A 19593-nucleotide genomic window follows, 5' to 3' on the forward strand; every position below is an offset into this window, starting at 1 on the left:
AGTTATATTGTGGTGGAGGTGGGCCGATGTTTAATTGCATTTTTGAGTTATAGAGGGTGGCGGGTCAGAATTATTAATTTATATTGCCCTACAGGGAAGGAAGAGCGGCTTGCTCTTCTTGAAAAATTAAGTTTTTTTCTTCCAGGGAAATCTCCCACTATTTTTGTTGGGGACGTTAATTGTGTCACAGAAGGAAAGTGTGACATAACAGGAAAGAAATTGTCCCATTTAATTTGTGATTTTTCCTTTTTAGATGCAGCAGTTGTTGTTCTTGGCATGCCACCACCGCCGACATACCATGCTGACCGTGGTGAGATTCATTCCAGAATTGATTTAATGTTATTTTCTAAAAATATGGTATGTTTGGATTTTTCTCAACAAAAGGTACCTTTTTCGGACCATGAATGTTTGAGAGGCGTGTTTTGTGCGAATGGTGACCAAGTGTATGGCGGTGGGGTATGGAAGTTGAATGCAAGGCTGTTAGAGGATGACGAGGTGATGAATGAGTTTAATGTAAAGTATGAAAGATGGAGAATGCGTAAGAAGGATTTTGTGTGTGTTCTTGACTGGTGGGACTGGGTGAAAGTGCAATTTAAAACTTTCTTCAAAAAGTGGGGCTATAGAAAAGCTGCCAGATATAGGAATAGGTTTAATGACCTTAATAGACGGATTGACTGGTTGAGAAAGTGTGTTGCAAGTGGTTTGGAGATGTCTGATCAACTTACTGAGGCTAAGAATGAATTGAAGCGTGTGTTGGATGAGAAAGGAAAGGAAATTATATATCGTACTAAAATTGAGCACCTGGAGAAAAATGAGAAGTGTACGAGGTTCTTTTTTAAAAAAATGAATGGTAGGAAGACTGATATGAATGAAGTTGTGAATGAAAGTGGAACCAACTGTATGGGTGAGGATGTGCTGAAAGAAGTGAATAGGTTTTATAGCAAGTTGTATGATGAGAAATGGATTGACTCTGGGCTTGTGTCATATGTTCTGAATGGTGTGGAGAAAAAACTTGATTCTGAGGAGCGTGATCTATTGTGTGAGGATGTAGTTCTGGATGAAGTGAAGAATGTGGTGTGGAGTGCTAAAAAGAGTAAGACTCCTGGGAAAGATGGTATACCTGTAGAGTTGTATGTGAAAGCATGGGAAGTTTTGGGAACAGATTTGACTGAGGTATGTAAGTATATGTGGGTGAATGGTAGGTTGTGTGAATCAATGAAAGAAGGAGTGGTTGTGCTTGTGTATAAAAAGGGTGAGAGGAAACGTTTGGAAAACTGGAGACCAATAACACTGCTGAATTCGGATTATAAGGTCTACAGTAAGTTACTGGCAAATCGTATGCGTGAAGTGATTGGTAGTGTTGTGGAGGAGGACCAAGTATGTGCAGTGCCTGGAAGAAGTATGAGTGATAACTTGTTATTGTTGAGAGATATGATTGGGGATTGCAAGGATAGAAAGCAGAAATGTATGACTTTAGCTATTGATTTTGAGAAGGCGTTTGACAGGGTTTCGCATGTGTTTTTGTTTAAAGTACTGGAAAGAATGGGGTTTCCTAGAGAATTTGTGAATTGTGTAAAATCATTGTATGATTGTGTGTCAAGTGAGTTCTTGGTTAATGGGTGGCTGTGTGACAAAGTGAAGATTAGGTCAGGAGTAAGGCAGGGGTGTCCTATGTCCCCCGTCTTATTTGTATGTGTAATAGAACCATTGTTATGTTTGATTAGACGGGATAAAATGATGAGAGGTTTGTTGGTGCCTGGTAGTGGTGGTAAGCATGTGAAAGTGTTAGGTTATATGGATGATGTTGTGGTTGTGAGTGAAAGTATGGCTTCTTTGAGTAGAATTAAATTGCTTTTGGATTTTTTTGTTGGTGCGTCTGGTTTTAGGGTAAATTGGAATAAATGTAGTTTTAAATGTTTTGGAGATAGTAGTATTCGTATGGATGGTGTAAAGTGTGAAGAGGGTGCAATCAAGATTTTGGGCGTATTATTTAATGATGACTTAAAAGGGAATGAAAGTTGGGAAGAGTGTGGTATGCGGGTTGAACGTAAATTGAATTTTTGGCGAATGAGAGAATTGACTCTGCGTGGTAAGGTGTTAATTATCAAAGCAGTGATTCTCCCTATCCTGCTTTATGTGGCGACTGTTTTTCCTTCTCCTTACAGGAAAATTAAGAGAATAGAGAAGTTGGTATTCACATTCCTGTGGTGTAGTAAGATGGAGAAGTTGAAGCGGGAGAGCCTTTTTAAGGCTTGTCAGCATGGTGGGCTGGCCTTTCCCAATATTGAAGTTTTTTTAGGCCTTAATTATATTAAGACTGTGGTTATTTTGCTGGGTAAAGGCAATAAAGGTGCTTTTATGGCTAATTATTCTGCTGGATGGATGTTGTATGGGTTATGCTGGAGGAAGAGAGATGCGAGTGTGCCTGTGGCCTTTAAGTGTCCTGTTTGGTATGAGGTGATTGAGAAATTTGTGAGAAAGCATGATTTGTTGAGTGTGGGAATGAATGATTTTAGAATGACCAAGAATGTGGTGAAAAGAATGAGTGCAAATGAGGTAGAGTGTAATATTGTTGGGCTGAGAGGGAATGAGGTTTCAGATGCATGGAAGAAGTTAGATACGTATGGGATGTCAAACAAACAGGAGGATGTTGTGTGGATGACTTTACATAATATTTTACCTGTGAGAGAAGTGCAGAAGAAAAGAGAGTTGATAAGAACAGATGTGTGTCCGAGAGTGGGATGTGGTGGTTGTGAGACTGTCAGGCATTTATGTGGGATTGTGAGTACGCGTACAGTGTGTGGAAGTGTGTAGGTGGATTGTGTAAGGGTTTAGCAGGCGTGAATTTTGTGGATTGGCGTGTGGCGATGTTTGGAATTGGTGCGTGTAGTCGGTCTAAAGATAGAATTTTATGGTTGATAATGGCTTGTGTGAAAGAGAGTTTGTGGGATGCAAGGAACCTTGGACTTTTCAAAAGGAAATCTTTATCAGTGAATGAATGTGTTAGACTTATTCTTTCAAGACTATATTTGATATATAAGTTGGACAGCAGAGGCGGTGGTGGCACAGATGCCGAAGGGATTTGGAAATTTAAAAAGTGGCATTACCTTATCAAATACCAGTGATTTTTTTCTTTGTGATTCCTTGAAGTTTCTGCATTTGTGTTACGTAAAGGATGTTCCCTTGTGATTATATTTCGTCTTATACTACTGCTAAATAAATAGAACCATGATGATGAGAAGTTTTAAGTAGCAAATTTTGGAGAAATTCATACTGTTTGCTAAAAAACTAAACTGAATGGTTTAAAAAAAAAAAAAAAAAAAAAAAAAAAAAAAAATCTGTTCTTATCAGTTTAATATCTGATACGTCCCCTATCTGGGGACCATATATTAAATGGATTTTTAGAACAGGGAGATGGAAAAAGAGCTTGCTCTGTCCACTCCACGCATTGACCTGGTATTGCAGTATCTCCAGGACCGGTGCACCCCTTCTTTAATGCAGTTTCTAAAATCAGAAAGAATTGAATTCAATGTTTTTTGTTCATTTTGCTTGTTTGTCGGATTTTGGGATGGACTCTTTGGCTTTGCTTTTCTTCTCCTCATTGGATTTTTCATGTTCAAAGTTGCAGAAGCCAGATTACAAGCTCATTTTGGTTCAACTTCAGCAACTGTGCATTGCATTGCCATGTAATGTGATGCAATGCTATCTTTCTAGCTCTCCCTTTTTACTTCCTTTTGGATAAACAGACATATTAGGCAAGCATTTTGGAGCTTTCACCTAAATAACTACAGGTGGTGAGATAAGCTGCACAATATAATTGACCTTTCAGTATATTGTTGCACACACACCATCTATTTAGCAAATGCCCTTGTTATCAACAGCAGCCTTTTAAACTCACCTGAGCTAACAGGTATGTGCGCTGGTTACTCTGCTGCGCTTAAAATTTCTTTTTTGGTTTGCTACAATGCCTTTTCTGAAACGTTGTCTCCTTCTGCTGGAACACTGACTTCTTTCATTTAATGCCTGCAGACTATAAAAGAGAACCCAACCCAAAAAGTTTGGTTGATTAGTCTGTGGCATTCTGTTAAACTGTTGCTTATGGCGGTCTCTGTGAGCTTCTCAGCGACATTCAGCCAGCCAGGTATCCTGCCTGCAGTAGATGGAATGTGGCAATGGAACGCTGGCTGCGCGTGTCATAATAGGCTCTGAGCCTTTATATACCTGTGCACAGCAGCAGCCACCTTCAGTCTGCTGCTGGACAGCCAGCAGCAGCAGCAGCAGGAGAGGTATGTAATCAGGAGCCCTCCTGCTAAGGGTAGACAGCTGCTCGTTCCACCCCACCCCCCGCCTTAATTGGTTCTCCTCCCTTCCAACGGTGTTGAGGCGGGTGGGAACAGCAGGGGGTGAAGGTGCTGTGTTTAAAGAGGTGGAGTTATGCAGATCTAAAACGCGTGGATTGCAGCAGCAGCAAGCCGAAAAGTGCAGGCATGTAAGGGATCTAGAGGTTGACAACATGTCTTCTTAACGGGAGTCCAGGAGCTCATCTCCACAAATGGACTTTTCAGGATCCTTGGGTGGCTCCGTAGTTTGAAACCAATTCTGGTTATCGCTTCTCGGCCTTTTGGCTAAGATCAAGTGTAGTATCTGTTCTTATCAGTTTAATATCTGATACGTCCCCTATCTGGGGACCATATATTAAATGGATTTTTAGAACAGGGAGATGGAAAAAGAGCTTGCTCTGTCCACTCCACGCATTGACCTGGTATTGCAGTATCTCCAGGACCGGTGCACCCCTTCTTTAATGCAGTTTCTAAAATCAGAAAGAATTGAATTCAATGTTTTTTGTTCATTTTGCTTGTTTGTCGGATTTTGGGATGGACTCTTTGGCTTTGCTTTTCTTCTCCTCATTGGATTTTTCATGTTCAAAGTTGCAGAAGCCAGATTACAAGCTCATTTTGGTTCAACTTCAGCAACTGTGCATTGCATTGCCATGTAATGTGATGCAATGCTATCTTTCTAGCTCTCCCTTTTTACTTCCTTTTGGATAAACAGACATATTAGGCAAGCATTTTGGAGCTTTCACCTAAATAACTACAGGTGGTGAGATAAGCTGCACAATATAATTGACCTTTCAGTATATTGTTGCACACACACCATCTATTTAGCAAATGCCCTTGTTATCAACAGCAGCCTTTTAAACTCACCTGAGCTAACAGGTATGTGCGCTGGTTACTCTGCTGCGCTTAAAATTTCTTTTTTGGTTTGCTACAATGCCTTTTCTGAAACGTTGTCTCCTTCTGCTGGAACACTGACTTCTTTCATTTAATGCCTGCAGACTATAAAAGAGAACCCAACCCAAAAAGTTTGGCTGATTAGTCTGTGGCATTCTGTTAAACTGTTGCTTATGGCGGTCTCTGTGAGCTTCTCAGCGACATTCAGCCAGCCAGGTATCCTGCCTGCAGTAGATGGAATGTGGCAATGGAACGCTGGCTGCGCGTGTCATAATAGGCTCTGAGCCTTTATATACCTGTGCACAGCAGCAGCCACCTTCAGTCTGCTGCTGGACAGCCAGCAGCAGCAGCAGCAGGAGAGGTATGTAATCAGGAGCCCTCCTGCTAAGGGTAGACAGCTGCTCGTTCCACCCCACCCCCCGCCTTAATTGGTTCTCCTCCCTTCCAACGGTGTTGAGGCGGGTGGGAACAGCAGGGGGTGAAGGTGCTGTGTTTAAAGAGGTGGAGTTATGCAGATCTAAAACGCGTGGATTGCAGCAGCAGCAAGCCGAAAAGTGCAGGCATGTAAGGGATCTAGAGGTTGACAACATGTCTTCTTAACGGGAGTCCAGGAGCTCATCTCCACAAATGGACTTTTCAGGATCCTTGGGTGGCTCCGTAGTTTGAAACCAATTCTGGTTATCGCTTCTCGGCCTTTTGGCTAAGATCAAGTGTAGTATCTGTTCTTATCAGTTTAATATCTGATACGTCCCCTATCTGGGGACCATATATTAAATGGATTTTTAGAACAGGGAGATGGAAAAAGAGCTTGCTCTGTCCACTCCACGCATTGACCTGGTATTGCAGTATCTCCAGGACCGGTGCACCCCTTCTTTAATGCAGTTTCTAAAATCAGAAAGAATTGAATTCAATGTTTTTTGTTCATTTTGCTTGTTTGTCGGATTTGGGGATGGACTCTTTGGCTTTGCTTTTCTTCTCCTCATTGGATTTTTCATGTTCAAAGTTGCAGAAGCCAGATTACAAGCTCATTTTGGTTCAACTTCAGCAACTGTGCATTGCATTGCCATGTAATGTGATGCAATGCTATCTTTCTAGCTCTCCCTTTTTACTTCCTTTTGGATAAACAGACATATTAGGCAAGCATTTTGGAGCTTTCACCTAAATAACTACAGGTGGTGAGATAAGCTGCACAATATAATTGACCTTTCAGTATATTGTTGCACACACACCATCTATTTAGCAAATGCCCTTGTTATCAACAGCAGCCTTTTAAACTCACCTGAGCTAACAGGTATGTGCGCTGGTTACTCTGCTGCGCTTAAAATTTCTTTTTTGGTTTGCTACAATGCCTTTTCTGAAACGTTGTCTCCTTCTGCTGGAACACTGACTTCTTTCATTTAATGCCTGCAGACTATAAAAGAGAACCCAACCCAAAAAGTTTGGCTGATTAGTCTGTGGCATTCTGTTAAACTGTTGCTTATGGCGGTCTCTGTGAGCTTCTCAGCGACATTCAGCCAGCCAGGTATCCTGCCTGCAGTAGATGGAATGTGGCAATGGAACGCTGGCTGCGCGTGTCATAATAGGCTCTGAGCCTTTATATACCTGTGCACAGCAGCAGCCACCTTCAGTCTGCTGCTGGACAGCCAGCAGCAGCAGCAGCAGGAGAGGTATGTAATCAGGAGCCCTCCTGCTAAGGGTAGACAGCTGCTCGTTCCACCCCACCCCCCGCCTTAATTGGTTCTCCTCCCTTCCAACGGTGTTGAGGCGGGTGGGAACAGCAGGGGGTGAAGGTGCTGTGTTTAAAGAGGTGGAGTTATGCAGATCTAAAACGCGTGGATTGCAGCAGCAGCAAGCCGAAAAGTGCAGGCATGTAAGGGATCTAGAGGTTGACAACATGTCTTCTTAACGGGAGTCCAGGAGCTCATCTCCACAAATGGACTTTTCAGGATCCTTGGGTGGCTCCGTAGTTTGAAACCAATTCTGGTTATCGCTTCTCGGCCTTTTGGCTAAGATCAAGTGTAGTATCTGTTCTTATCAGTTTAATATCTGATACGTCCCCTATCTGGGGACCATATATTAAATGGATTTTTAGAACAGGGAGATGGAAAAAGAGCTTGCTCTGTCCACTCCACGCATTGACCTGGTATTGCAGTATCTCCAGGACCGGTGCACCCCTTCTTTAATGCAGTTTCTAAAATCAGAAAGAATTGAATTCAATGTTTTTTGTTCATTTTGCTTGTTTGTCGGATTTGGGGATGGACTCTTTGGCTTTGCTTTTCTTCTCCTCATTGGATTTTTCATGTTCAAAGTTGCAGAAGCCAGATTACAAGCTCATTTTGGTTCAACTTCAGCAACTGTGCATTGCATTGCCATGTAATGTGATGCAATGCTATCTTTCTAGCTCTCCCTTTTTACTTCCTTTTGGATAAACAGACATATTAGGCAAGCATTTTGGAGCTTTCACCTAAATAACTACAGGTGGTGAGATAAGCTGCACAATATAATTGACCTTTCAGTATATTGTTGCACACACACCATCTATTTAGCAAATGCCCTTGTTATCAACAGCAGCCTTTTAAACTCACCTGAGCTAACAGGTATGTGCGCTGGTTACTCTGCTGCGCTTAAAATTTCTTTTTTGGTTTGCTACAATGCCTTTTCTGAAACGTTGTCTCCTTCTGCTGGAACACTGACTTCTTTCATTTAATGCCTGCAGACTATAAAAGAGAACCCAACCCAAAAAGTTTGGCTGATTAGTCTGTGGCATTCTGTTAAACTGTTGCTTATGGCGGTCTCTGTGAGCTTCTCAGCGACATTCAGCCAGCCAGGTATCCTGCCTGCAGTAGATGGAATGTGGCAATGGAACGCTGGCTGCGCGTGTCATAATAGGCTCTGAGCCTTTATATACCTGTGCACAGCAGCAGCCACCTTCAGTCTGCTGCTGGACAGCCAGCAGCAGCAGCAGCAGGAGAGGTATGTAATCAGGAGCCCTCCTGCTAAGGGTAGACAGCTGCTCGTTCCACCCCACCCCCCGCCTTAATTGGTTCTCCTCCCTTCCAACGGTGTTGAGGCGGGTGGGAACAGCAGGGGGTGAAGGTGCTGTGTTTAAAGAGGTGGAGTTATGCAGATCTAAAACGCGTGGATTGCAGCAGCAGCAAGCCGAAAAGTGCAGGCATGTAAGGGATCTAGAGGTTGACAACATGTCTTCTTAACGGGAGTCCAGGAGCTCATCTCCACAAATGGACTTTTCAGGATCCTTGGGTGGCTCCGTAGTTTGAAACCAATTCTGGTTATCGCTTCTCGGCCTTTTGGCTAAGATCAAGTGTAGTATCTGTTCTTATCAGTTTAATATCTGATACGTCCCCTATCTGGGGACCATATATTAAATGGATTTTTAGAACAGGGAGATGGAAAAAGAGCTTGCTCTGTCCACTCCACGCATTGACCTGGTATTGCAGTATCTCCAGGACCGGTGCACCCCTTCTTTAATGCAGTTTCTAAAATCAGAAAGAATTGAATTCAATGTTTTTTGTTCATTTTGCTTGTTTGTCGGATTTTGGGATGGACTCTTTGGCTTTGCTTTTCTTCTCCTCATTGGATTTTTTATGTTCAAAGTTGCAGAAGCCAGATTACAAGCTCATTTTGGTTCAACTTCAGCAACTGTGCATTGCATTGCCATGTAATGTGATGCAATGCTATCTTTCTAGCTCTCCCTTTTTACTTCTTTTTGGATAAACAGACATATTAGGCAAGCATTTTGGAGCTTTCACCTAAATAACTACAGGTGGTGAGATAAGCTGCACAATATAATTGACCTTTCAGTATATTGTTGCACACACACCATCTATTTAGCAAATGCCCTTGTTATCAACAGCAGCCTTTTAAACTCACCTGAGCTAACAGGTATGTGCGCTGGTTACTCTGCTGCGCTTAAAATTTCTTTTTTGGTTTGCTACAATGCCTTTTCTGAAACGTTGTCTCCTTCTGCTGGAACACTGACTTCTTTCATTTAATGCCTGCAGACTATAAAAGAGAACCCAACCCATAAAGTTTGGTTGATTAGTCTGTGGCATTCTGTTAAACTGTTGCTTATGGCGGTCTCTGTGAGCTTCTCAGCGACATTCAGCCAGCCAGGTATCCTGCCTGCAGTAGATGGAATGTGGCAATGGAACGCTGGCTGCGCGTGTCATAATAGGCTCTGAGCCTTTATATACCTGTGCACAGCAGCAGCCACCTTCAGTCTGCTGCTGGACAGCCAGCAGCAGCAGCAGCAGGAGAGGTATGTAATCAGGAGCCCTCCTGCTAAGGGTAGACAGCTGCTCGTTCCACCCCACCCCCCGCCTTAATTGGTTCTCCTCCCTTCCAACGGTGTTGAGGCGGGTGGGAACAGCAGGGGGTGAAGGTGCTGTGTTTAAAGAGGTGGAGTTATGCAGATCTAAAACGCGTGGATTGCAGCAGCAGCAAGCCGAAAAGTGCAGGCATGTAAGGGATCTAGAGGTTGACAACATGTCTTCTTAACGGGAGTCCAGGAGCTCATCTCCACAAATGGACTTTTCAGGATCCTTGGGTGGCTCCGTAGTTTGAAACCAATTCTGGTTATCGCTTCTCGGCCTTTTGGCTAAGATCAAGTGTAGTATCTGTTCTTATCAGTTTAATATCTGATACGTCCCCTATCTGGGGACCATATATTAAATGGATTTTTAGAACAGGGAGATGGAAAAAGAGCTTGCTCTGTCCACTCCACGCATTGACCTGGTATTGCAGTATCTCCAGGACCGGTGCACCCCTTCTTTAATGCAGTTTCTAAAATCAGAAAGAATTGAATTCAATGTTTTTTGTTCATTTTGCTTGTTTGTCGGATTTTGGGATGGACTCTTTGGCTTTGCTTTTCTTCTCCTCATTGGATTTTTCATGTTCAAAGTTGCAGAAGCCAGATTACAAGCTCATTTTGGTTCAACTTCAGCAACTGTGCATTGCATTGCCATGTAATGTGATGCAATGCTATCTTTCTAGCTCTCCCTTTTTACTTCCTTTTGGATAAACAGACATATTAGGCAAGCATTTTGGAGCTTTCACCTAAATAACTACAGGTGGTGAGATAAGCTGCACAATATAATTTACCTTTCAGTATATTGTTGCACACACACCATCTATTTAGCAAATGCCCTTGTTATCAACAGCAGCCTTTTAAACTCACCTGAGCTAACAGGTATGTGCGCTGGTTACTCTGCTGCGCTTAAAATTTCTTTTTTGGTTTGCTACAATGCCTTTTCTGAAACGTTGTCTCCTTCTGCTGGAACACTGACTTCTTTCATTTAATGCCTGCAGACTATAAAAGAGAACCCAACCCAAAAAGTTTGGTTGATTAGTCTGTGGCATTCTGTTAAACTGTTGCTTATGGCGGTCTCTGTGAGCTTCTCAGCGACATTCAGCCAGCCAGGTATCCTGCCTGCAGTAGATGGAATGTGGAAATGGAACGCTGGCTGCGCGTGTCATAATAGGCTCTGAGCCTTTATATACCTGTGCACAGCAGCAGCCACCTTCAGTCTGCTGCTGGACAGCCAGCAGCAGCAGCAGGAGAGGTATGTAATCAGGAGCCCTCCTGCTAAGGGTAGACAGCTGCTCGTTCCACCCCACCCCCCGCCTTAATTGGTTCTCCTCCCTTCCAACGGTGTTGAGGCGGGTGGGAACAGCAGGGGGTGAAGGTGCTGTGTTTAAAGAGGTGGAGTTATGCAGATCTAAAACGCGTGGATTGCAGCAGCAGCAAGCCGAAAAGTGCAGGCATGTAAGGGATCTAGAGGTTGACAACATGTCTTCTTAACGGGAGTCCAGGAGCTCATCTCCACAAATGGACTTTTCAGGATCCTTGGGTGGCTCCGTAGTTTGAAACCAATTCTGGTTATCGCTTCTCGGCCTTTTGGCTAAGATCAAGTGTAGTATCTGTTCTTATCAGTTTAATATCTGATACGTCCCCTATCTGGGGACCATATATTAAATGGATTTTTAGAACAGGGAGATGGAAAAAGAGCTTGCTCTGTCCACTCCACGCATTGACCTGGTATTGCAGTATCTCCAGGACCGGTGCACCCCTTCTTTAATGCAGTTTCTAAAATCAGAAAGAATTGAATTCAATGTTTTTTGTTCATTTTGCTTGTTTGTCGGATTTTGGGATGGACTCTTTGGCTTTGCTTTTCTTCTCCTCATTGGATTTTTCATGTTCAAAGTTGCAGAAGCCAGATTACAAGCTCATTTTGGTTCAATTTCAGCAACTGTGCATTGCATTGCCATGTAATGTGATGCAATGCTATCTTTCTAGCTCTCCCTTTTTACTTCCTTTTGGATAAACAGACATATTAGGCAAGCATTTTGGAGCTTTCACCTAAATAACTACAGGTGGTGAGATAAGCTGCACAATATAATTGACCTTTCAGTATATTGTTGCACACACACCATCTATTTAGCAAATGCCCTTGTTATCAACAGCAGCCTTTTAAACTCACCTGAGCTAACAGGTATGTGCGCTGGTTACTCTGCTGCGCTTAAAATTTCTTTTTTGGTTTGCTACAATGCCTTTTCTGAAACGTTGTCTCCTTCTGCTGGAACACTGACTTCTTTCATTTAATGCCTGCAGACTATAAAAGAGAACCCAACCCAAAAAGTTTGGTTGATTAGTCTGTGGCATTCTGTTAAACTGTTGCTTATGGCGGTCTCTGTGAGCTTCTCAGCGACATTCAGCCAGCCAGGTATCCTGCCTGCAGTAGATGGAATGTGGCAATGGAACGCTGGCTGCGCGTGTCATAATAGGCTCTGAGCCTTTATATACCTGTGCACAGCAGCAGCCACCTTCAGTCTGCTGCTGGACAGCCAGCAGCAGCAGCAGCAGGAGAGGTATGTAATCAGGAGCCCTCCTGCTAAGGGTAGACAGCTGCTCGTTCCACCCCACCCCCCGCCTTAATTGGTTCTCCTCCCTTCCAACGGTGTTGAGGCGGGTGGGAACAGCAGGGGGTGAAGGTGCTGTGTTTAAAGAGGTGGAGTTATGCAGATCTAAAACGCGTGGATTGCAGCAGCAGCAGCCGAAAAGTGCAGGCATGTAAGGGATCTAGAGGTTGACAACATGTCTTCTTAACGGGAGTCCAGGAGCTCATCTCCACAAATGGACTTTTCAGGATCCTTGGGTGGCTCCGTAGTTTGAAACCAATTCTGGTTATCGCTTCTCGGCCTTTTGGCTAAGATCAAGTGTAGTATCTGTTCTTTTAAGAACACAAGAGCTACGATCTACACTTGACGAGAGCGATCGAACTCGGAAGGAGAAGAGCTTCGGAGCCCAGCTGACATCGGAGAAGGAAGGCGGATATCGGTGGGAGGAAGAAGCTCTAAAGAATCCAGAAGAAGACGAAGACTCGGAGAAGAATCGGGCTGTCCTGTGGAATCTTCGAGGAAGAAAATCATCGAGACAAAGACCTTTCGGGGAATTTGTCCAGAACACGACGGGAGAAGAATCTGCATAGCTCCACCCATTCCGGGAAGAGTTCCAGATCCAGCTCCAAGAAGTAACTGCAGGAGGAAAGCCATGGCAAGCGCTGCGAGGAAGGCCGAAAAGAAGAGCCTGGAGCAGGAGACAGCCAGGAGGGCCCAGCCAGGAGCCGATTCTGACCCCAAGGACTCTGCCTCCACGACTGGCCAGCAGAAGGGACCCCAGAAGCCCCGCCACGAAGCTCCAGCCCTGGAGCCATGGATGCGGCAGACGGTGGCCCTGAAGCTGAAGGAAGTGGATGGGAGGGTGCCGGACATGTCCTCGGACGTGTTCTGCCAGAAGATGCTGCTGGATCGAGGCTTCTCCAGGTCGGACACCCTCAGCATCCAGACCTTCTTGACGGGGATCTTCTTCATCACCTTCGCCACTGTGAACACCTGCAGGAGGTTCTGGGAAATGGTAAGCGCAAAAGGACCGGATAATTCTTTCTCTGCCTTTACAGGTAGCTGCCCTATCCAGAGGGACGAAAGGAGGATCACAGTCTCCATGCGCAACCCGCACACCCCAGGCCAAGACATCTGTACCTTCCTGAGACGCTTCTGTTTGGTTGTGAAGGAACCCTCTCACATCCTGAATGGACTCGGCTTCTGGACAGGTAAGTGGTCGGTGACCGTTAGACTTCACAGGGACCTGGCGTACTCAGACGGACTTCGGCACCTGCCCCCGACATTCTCCCTGGGCAACTCCTACGGCCTCATCTATTACCCGGACATGCCGCGGAACTGCAGGAGATGCGGCAAGAACGGCCACGAGATGAAGGACTGCAAGGAGGATGCCTGCAGGATTTGTCGAGTGACGGGACACAGCTCGAAGGACTGCCCGAAGAAGACGTCCTGCAACCTGTGTGGGCTGGCGGCTCATCTGTACAAGGATTGCCCCAAGCGTGAGAGATCCTGGGCATCGGTGGTTGCGACGACCCCAGCTACGGAGGACAAGGCCCCGACGACCAGGCCTGTGAAGGTCAAGGACGCGACGACCAAGGCCCCAGCGGCCAAGGCCGAGACGACCAAGGCCAAAGCGGTCAAGGAGTCGGTGGCCAAAGCCCCAGCGACGGTCCCAGCAGCTCCGAAGCAGAAGAAAAAGTCAAAGGAGGGTAAGAGTTCTGTCACCCCTCTCTCGATCCCTCCCCCTGCCACTCCCGTCCAATCCCCCCCCACCCCGGCCACCCCTGCTGAGGATTCCACTTCCTCTTCCTCCTTCCCCTACTCCTCAGCAGGTGTCCTTTCCCCTGCCCCGGCAGCCACTCTCCCTCCCCAGACCATGGTAGCGGTGGAATTAACCTTTCCTCCACCCGCCGCTATCTATTCCGAGGAGGATTTTCCCCTTCTTGTCTCCCCAGTTCCAACCCGGGGAAAGAGGAAGGTGGAGGACAGCCCTGCTACTGAATCCTCCAAAAAGAAGATTCTGGATTTCGTAGGCGAAAAGGAGGATACCCTCCCTGAGCCAGAAGAGATGGAGCACATGGTTGAGACCCTGGTGGCCGAGCCAGAAGAGGAGGAACTGGTGGTCGCCGAGATCGAGGCCGCGCTGCTTGACCAGATGGAGGAAGAGGGCCTGCTGGTGATCCCGTCACCAGCAGTCAACACCGACGAGGGACCACCCGACCGGAGTGGTAACTAAGGTGTATTGCCTGCGCTAACTTTTTCTTTTTTCCCTACATGATGGCTAATATTAACTTATTTTCCATTAATGTCAGGAGCATCAAGGACAAGTTCAGACGTCAGACTATTTATGCCTTCCTTACTTCCCAATTGTGTGATGTTTATATGTTGCAGGAATGTTCCCTTCCCTCCTCTAGGTCCTTCAAACATCTGGCCAGGGAGTGGTCCCACGGTCCATCCTACTGGTCCGATGGGGTGACTGCAAGTCTGCGGGGGTCGCAATTCTGATCAGGGGGGGCGCATTCACGCTTGAGTCCGTCCAGGAGCTCATCTGCGGCAGGGCTCTTGTTGTAGATGGCAACTGGGCAGGAGAACCTGTCAGGTTCATCAACGTGTATGCGTCCCCACTGAAGAATGAGCGTTTGGAGCTTTTCCAGACCCTGCGGCTTCAGCTTGCCACCACCAGGACCTTAGTGATGGCCGGGGATTTCAACTGCCCCATCGAGGAGGACGGTCGTAGTTCTGGCACATCTGCCAAGTTGGACATCACGTCCAAGCTGCTCATCGAGATGGTAACCGAGGCCTCTCTTCAGGACGTGGTGGGCTCCATGGGGAGTTGCTCCACGAACTATTCGTGGAGCCGACCCGATGGCTCACTCCACTCCAGGATTGACTTTGTGTTCACCTCTCGGGTAGTCAGGCAGAGTAGGCACTCGATGGTCTCCTGCTTCTTCTCCGACCACAGAGCCATTCACTTACAAGGTGTCCTCGGCGACGGTTTTCCGTCCGGCCCCGGCTCCTGGAAGCTGAATTGTGCTCTGCTGGCTCAGGATGAAGTCGTGGAGGAGCTGAGAGCAGCCTACGCAATGTGGCAGTCCTACAAGGGTAGCTTCCAAACAGTCTCTGATTGGTGGGAATATGTTAAACTTGAGTTTCGCTGTTTCTTTCAGGCCAAGGGTCGACAACAGGCGTGTGAGAAGAGGAGGGACTTCAGAGGGCTGCAGCGCGAGCTGCGGTCGCTGCAGGACCTTCTTCACTGCGGCTGGGACGTGAGGGAGTGTAACGGGTCCGGGAGGCGGAACCTCTGAGCTACTATACAAGGGGGCGGCCCTTGTAAGGGAGCGGGTGGCAGTCTCTGGATGAATGGACAGGGAGATACGGCAAGTGATCAGGGCAGTCTCTGGGTGAACGGACAGGGAGATACGGCAAGTGATCAGGGCAGTCTCTGGGTAAGGAGTAGGTACGACCTGTGATGGCAGAGCCTCCGGGTAGGCTAGCAGGCAGATGGTAGATGGGTGCTCCCAGGTGAGCAAGCGAGAGTCTCTGGAATAGCAGGTGGTCACGGCACGTGACGGCGGAGCCTCCGGGCTGGCAGGCAGGCAGGTAACGGAGAAGCGCTCCCAGGTGAGCGGGCAAGAGTCTCTGGAATAGCTGGTGGTCACCGCACGTGACAACGTGACCTCCGGGCTGGCAAGCAGGCAGGTAACGGAGATGCGCTCCCAGGTGAGCGGGCAAGAGTCTCTGAGATAGCTGGTGGTCACAGCACGTGACAACGGAGCCTCCGGGCTGGCAAGCAGGCAGGTAACGGAGAAGCGCTCCCAGGTGAGCGGGCAAGCTGGTCCATAGACAGACTGACCGGAGTAGTAAGGCAGACCGTCGGACCTCAGGCAAGCAGGCAGGTAGCTGATATGCGCTCCCAGGTGAGCGGGCAGGCTGGTCCTTAGACAGACTGACAGGAGTAGTAAGGCAGACCGTCGGACCTCAGACTGGCAGACAGGTAACAAGTATTCAGGCAGGAATCAGGCAGGTAACTGGCAGGAATCAGGCAGGTAACTGGCAGGTAACTGGCAACAGGACCTGAGGGCTGAAGCACAGGTGAGACACAGGTGCAAACAACATTGCTCGGGCACCTCCATTTTGGAGGAGGTGCCTTATATATGATGAAGTCCTCCGGCCATTGGCCGGGGACTCTTTAGGGCGGCGCGCGCGGCCCCTTTAAGAGGAGGGGAGCGCGCGCGCGCCCTAAGCACAGGGGCCGGGAAGGAGCGCGCGCTGAGAGCAGAGCAGGAGGAGGACGCCGGGACGGAGCGCGCGCTGACAGCAGAGCGGGGGGAGGATGCTGGGCACGGAGCAGAGCGGTGAGAGGAGCAGCGTCCCTGCCTAGCAGAGGGCAGGGACGCCGGCACTACAGTACCCCCCCCTTTAGGCCCCCCCTTTTTTAGGCCAGACAGAAATTTAGCTAGGATGAGAGGGGCATGGATGTTCTCCCGGGGCTCCCACGTTCTCTCCTCAGGACCAAACCCCTTCCAATCTACCAGAAAAAAGGTCTTTCCTCTTACCCTTTTGGTGGCAAGAATGTTCTCTACCTCAAACTCGTCCTCAGCAGAAACCGGAGCAGGAGGCGTACCTGTAGACTTGGAAAAAGAGTTAAGCACCACAGGTTTGAGGAGAGATACATGGAAGGAGTTAGGGATCCGTAAGTTGGCCGGGAGTTTCAATTTATAGGCCACCGGGTTGATCTGACTGATGACCTCCAGTGGGCCGATGAACCGAGGCCCTAACTTATAGGAAGGGATCTTGAGCCGGACATATTTGGACGAGAGCCAGACTTTATCCCCAGGGCGGAATTGAGGAGGGTCCAGACGTTTTTTGTCAGCGTGTCTTTTCATACGCTCGGATGACAGAAGGAGTGCGGACCGGGTACTCTCCCATATGGAGGAAAATTTGTTAACAAGAGATTCCGCAGCCGGATTGTCCACCGAGGTGGAGACGGGAAACGGGATCCGAGGATGCTGACCGTAGACTACAAAAAACGGGGATTTGGAGGAAGACTCGCTCTCGTGATTGTTGTACGAGAATTCGGCCCATGGCAGGAGATCCACCCAGTCAGAATGGTGGGCATTAACGAAGTGCCGAAGGTAACTGGTCAGGTTCTGATTGATCCGCTCCACTTGACCATTAGACTGTGGGTGGTAAGCGGAGGAGAAGTCCAGGGTGACGTCCAGCAATTTACAAGTGGCTCTCCAGAAACGGGAAGTGAACTGTACTCCTCGATCCGACACGATGTGACGGGGCAGGCCATGAAGACGGAAGATGTGGCGAATAAAGTCTTTAGCCAGCTCGGGTGCAGACGGAAGACCTGGCAGTGGAATGAAGTGAGCCATCTTGGAAAAGCGGTCAGCGACCACCCAAATGACCGTACAACCGGCAGAGACGGGCAGATCAGTTATGAAGTCCATCGCTATATGCTGCCAGGGGGCAGCAGGTACTGGCAGAGGTAGGAGGCGGCCGGCCGGCAGGTGTCTCGGAACTTTGTTGCGGGCGCAGGACACACAGGCAGAAACAAAGTCAATTACATCCTTGTGCAGGTTAGGCCACCAGTAGTGCCGGGTAATAAGCTGGAGGGTCTTTTTCTGACCGGCGTGGCCAGCTAGTTTAGACGAATGACCCCAGTGTAGGATCTTCTCCCGATCAGGTACTGGTACGAACGTCTTACCAGGAGGAAGACGATTTAGACTCACGGGAGCCACCTGCATTACTCTGGCGGGATCGATGATGTGTTTCGGATCCTCCTCGAGATCAGACACCAGAAAGGATCGAGACAAGGCGTCCGCCTTGACGTTTTTGTCAGCCGGGCGAAAATGAAGGACAAAATCAAAACGAGCAAAAAACAAGGACCACCGGGCTTGGCGCGGGTTAAGTCTCTGGGCATGCTGGAGGTAAGCCAAGTTCTTGTGGTCAGTGTAAATTATTACCGGGTGAAGAGCCCCCTCGAGCAGGTAACGCCACTCCTCCAATGCCAGTTTGATGGCCAATAACTCTCGGTCTCCTATGGAATAGTTGCGCTCAGAGGAGGAGAAGAGTTTTGAGAAGAAGCCACAAGTTACCATCCTCCCGGAAGATGATTTTTGAGTAAGTACCGCTCCGGCTCCAGAGGAGGAGGCGTCAACTTCCAGGAAGAACTGCTTGTTGCCATCTGGGCGATGCAGCACCGGGGCGGAAGAGAAGGCCTGTTTAAGGGAAAGAAAGGCCTCCTCTGCTTCGGGTGGCCACTCTTTGGGATTAGTACCTTTACGGGTGAGCGCAGAAATTGGGGCTGTCCGGGAAGAGAAGTGTGGTATGAAGAGGCGGTAGTAGTTGGCGAAGCCCAGGAATCGCTGAATGGCCTTCAACCCCTCCGGTCGGGGCCAATTCTCGATGGCAGACAGTTTCTCAGGATCCATTTGTAGGCCGGTCTGAGAGATAATGTAGCCCAGAAACGGAAGCGAGGTCTGCTCAAAGAGGCACTTCTCAAATTTAGCGTAGAGATGGTTCTGCCTTAGCCTGAGCAGGACCTGACGAACGTCCCTCCGGTGAGTCTGGAGATCCGGAGAGAAGACCAAGATGTCGTCCAGGTACACCACTACGCAGGAGTAGAGAAGGTCCCGGAAGATGTCATTGACCAACTCTTGAAAGACGGCAGGAGCGTTACAGAGACCAAAGGGCATTACCAGGTATTCATAGTGGCCGTCCCGGGTGTTGAATGCCGTCTTCCATTCATCCCCCTGACGAATACGAACCAGGTTGTACGCCCCACGAAGGTCCAGTTTGGTGAAGATCCTAGCCCCCCTCAGACGATCAAATAATTCTGGAATGAGCGGAAGGGGGTACTTATTCTTCACCGTGATCAGGTTTAGGCCTCTATAGTCTATACAGGGACGGAGAGAGCCGTCCTTCTTTTTGACGAAAAAGAAGCCTGCTCCCGCCGGGGAGGTAGATTTCCGGATGAATCCTCTGGCCAGATTCTCCTCAATATATTCGGACATTGACCGGGTCTCAGCAGCGGATAAAGGATAGATACGCCCACGGGGAGGAGTAGTACCGGGTAGCAGATCGATGGGACAGTCGTATGGTCTATGTGGTGGTAATGTCTCTGCCTCCTTTTTATTAAAGACATCTGCATAAGACCAATAAGGAATCGGAAGTCCAGGTAGATTAGCTGGGGTAGGAGAGGGACGGACGGGATGGACGGGAACCAGGCAGGTTTTATGACAGTCTTGTCCCCAGCGAAGGACCTCTCCGGTTTGCCAGTCTAGCACGGGTGCATGTCTCTGGAGCCAGGGCAGACCTAGCAAGAGGGCGTGAGAGAGTCCAGGCAGAACATGAAAGGAGATACTTTCAGAATGCAGCATTCCCACCTGCAGGGTAATGGATTCGGTGATGAGTTGAATGGGGCGAGGTAAGAGGC

General features: G+C 47.9%; 7 non-coding genes and 1 pseudogene across 7 annotated transcripts; all 8 read left to right on the plus strand.

The window, feature by feature from the left end:
• Positions 1 to 3297: 3297 nt before the first annotated feature.
• On the plus strand, positions 3298 to 3490 carry LOC141231458 (U2 spliceosomal RNA). The gene has a single exon (XR_012297850.1). It is a non-coding gene; the product is annotated as a U2 spliceosomal RNA (small nuclear RNA).
• Positions 3491 to 4605: 1115 nt separating this feature from the next.
• On the plus strand, positions 4606 to 4796 carry LOC141231001 (U2 spliceosomal RNA). The gene has a single exon (XR_012297418.1). It is a non-coding gene; the product is annotated as a U2 spliceosomal RNA (small nuclear RNA).
• Positions 4797 to 5911: 1115 nt separating this feature from the next.
• LOC141231002 (U2 spliceosomal RNA) lies at positions 5912 to 6102 on the plus strand. The gene has a single exon (XR_012297419.1). It is a non-coding gene; the product is annotated as a U2 spliceosomal RNA (small nuclear RNA).
• A 1115-nt stretch (positions 6103 to 7217) lies between these two features.
• Positions 7218 to 7408, plus strand: LOC141231003 (U2 spliceosomal RNA). Its single transcript, XR_012297420.1, has one exon. It is a non-coding gene; the product is annotated as a U2 spliceosomal RNA (small nuclear RNA).
• A 1115-nt stretch (positions 7409 to 8523) lies between these two features.
• Positions 8524 to 8714, plus strand: LOC141231005 (U2 spliceosomal RNA). Its single transcript, XR_012297422.1, has one exon. It is a non-coding gene; the product is annotated as a U2 spliceosomal RNA (small nuclear RNA).
• A 1115-nt stretch (positions 8715 to 9829) lies between these two features.
• On the plus strand, positions 9830 to 10020 carry LOC141231006 (U2 spliceosomal RNA). Its single transcript, XR_012297423.1, has one exon. It is a non-coding gene; the product is annotated as a U2 spliceosomal RNA (small nuclear RNA).
• Positions 10021 to 11132: 1112 nt separating this feature from the next.
• LOC141231007 (U2 spliceosomal RNA) lies at positions 11133 to 11323 on the plus strand. The gene has a single exon (XR_012297424.1). It is a non-coding gene; the product is annotated as a U2 spliceosomal RNA (small nuclear RNA).
• Positions 11324 to 12437: 1114 nt separating this feature from the next.
• Positions 12438 to 12515, plus strand: LOC141231477 (U2 spliceosomal RNA; annotated as a pseudogene).
• The last annotated feature ends 7078 nt before the right edge of the window (positions 12516 to 19593 follow it).

The sequence above is a fragment of the Phyllobates terribilis genome, unplaced genomic scaffold (genome assembly GCF_046119375.1).
Source record: "Phyllobates terribilis strain yellow unplaced genomic scaffold, ASM4611937v1 Scaffold_505__1_contigs__length_1300667, whole genome shotgun sequence".
NCBI classification, from domain to species: Eukaryota; Metazoa; Chordata; class Amphibia; order Anura; family Dendrobatidae; genus Phyllobates; species Phyllobates terribilis.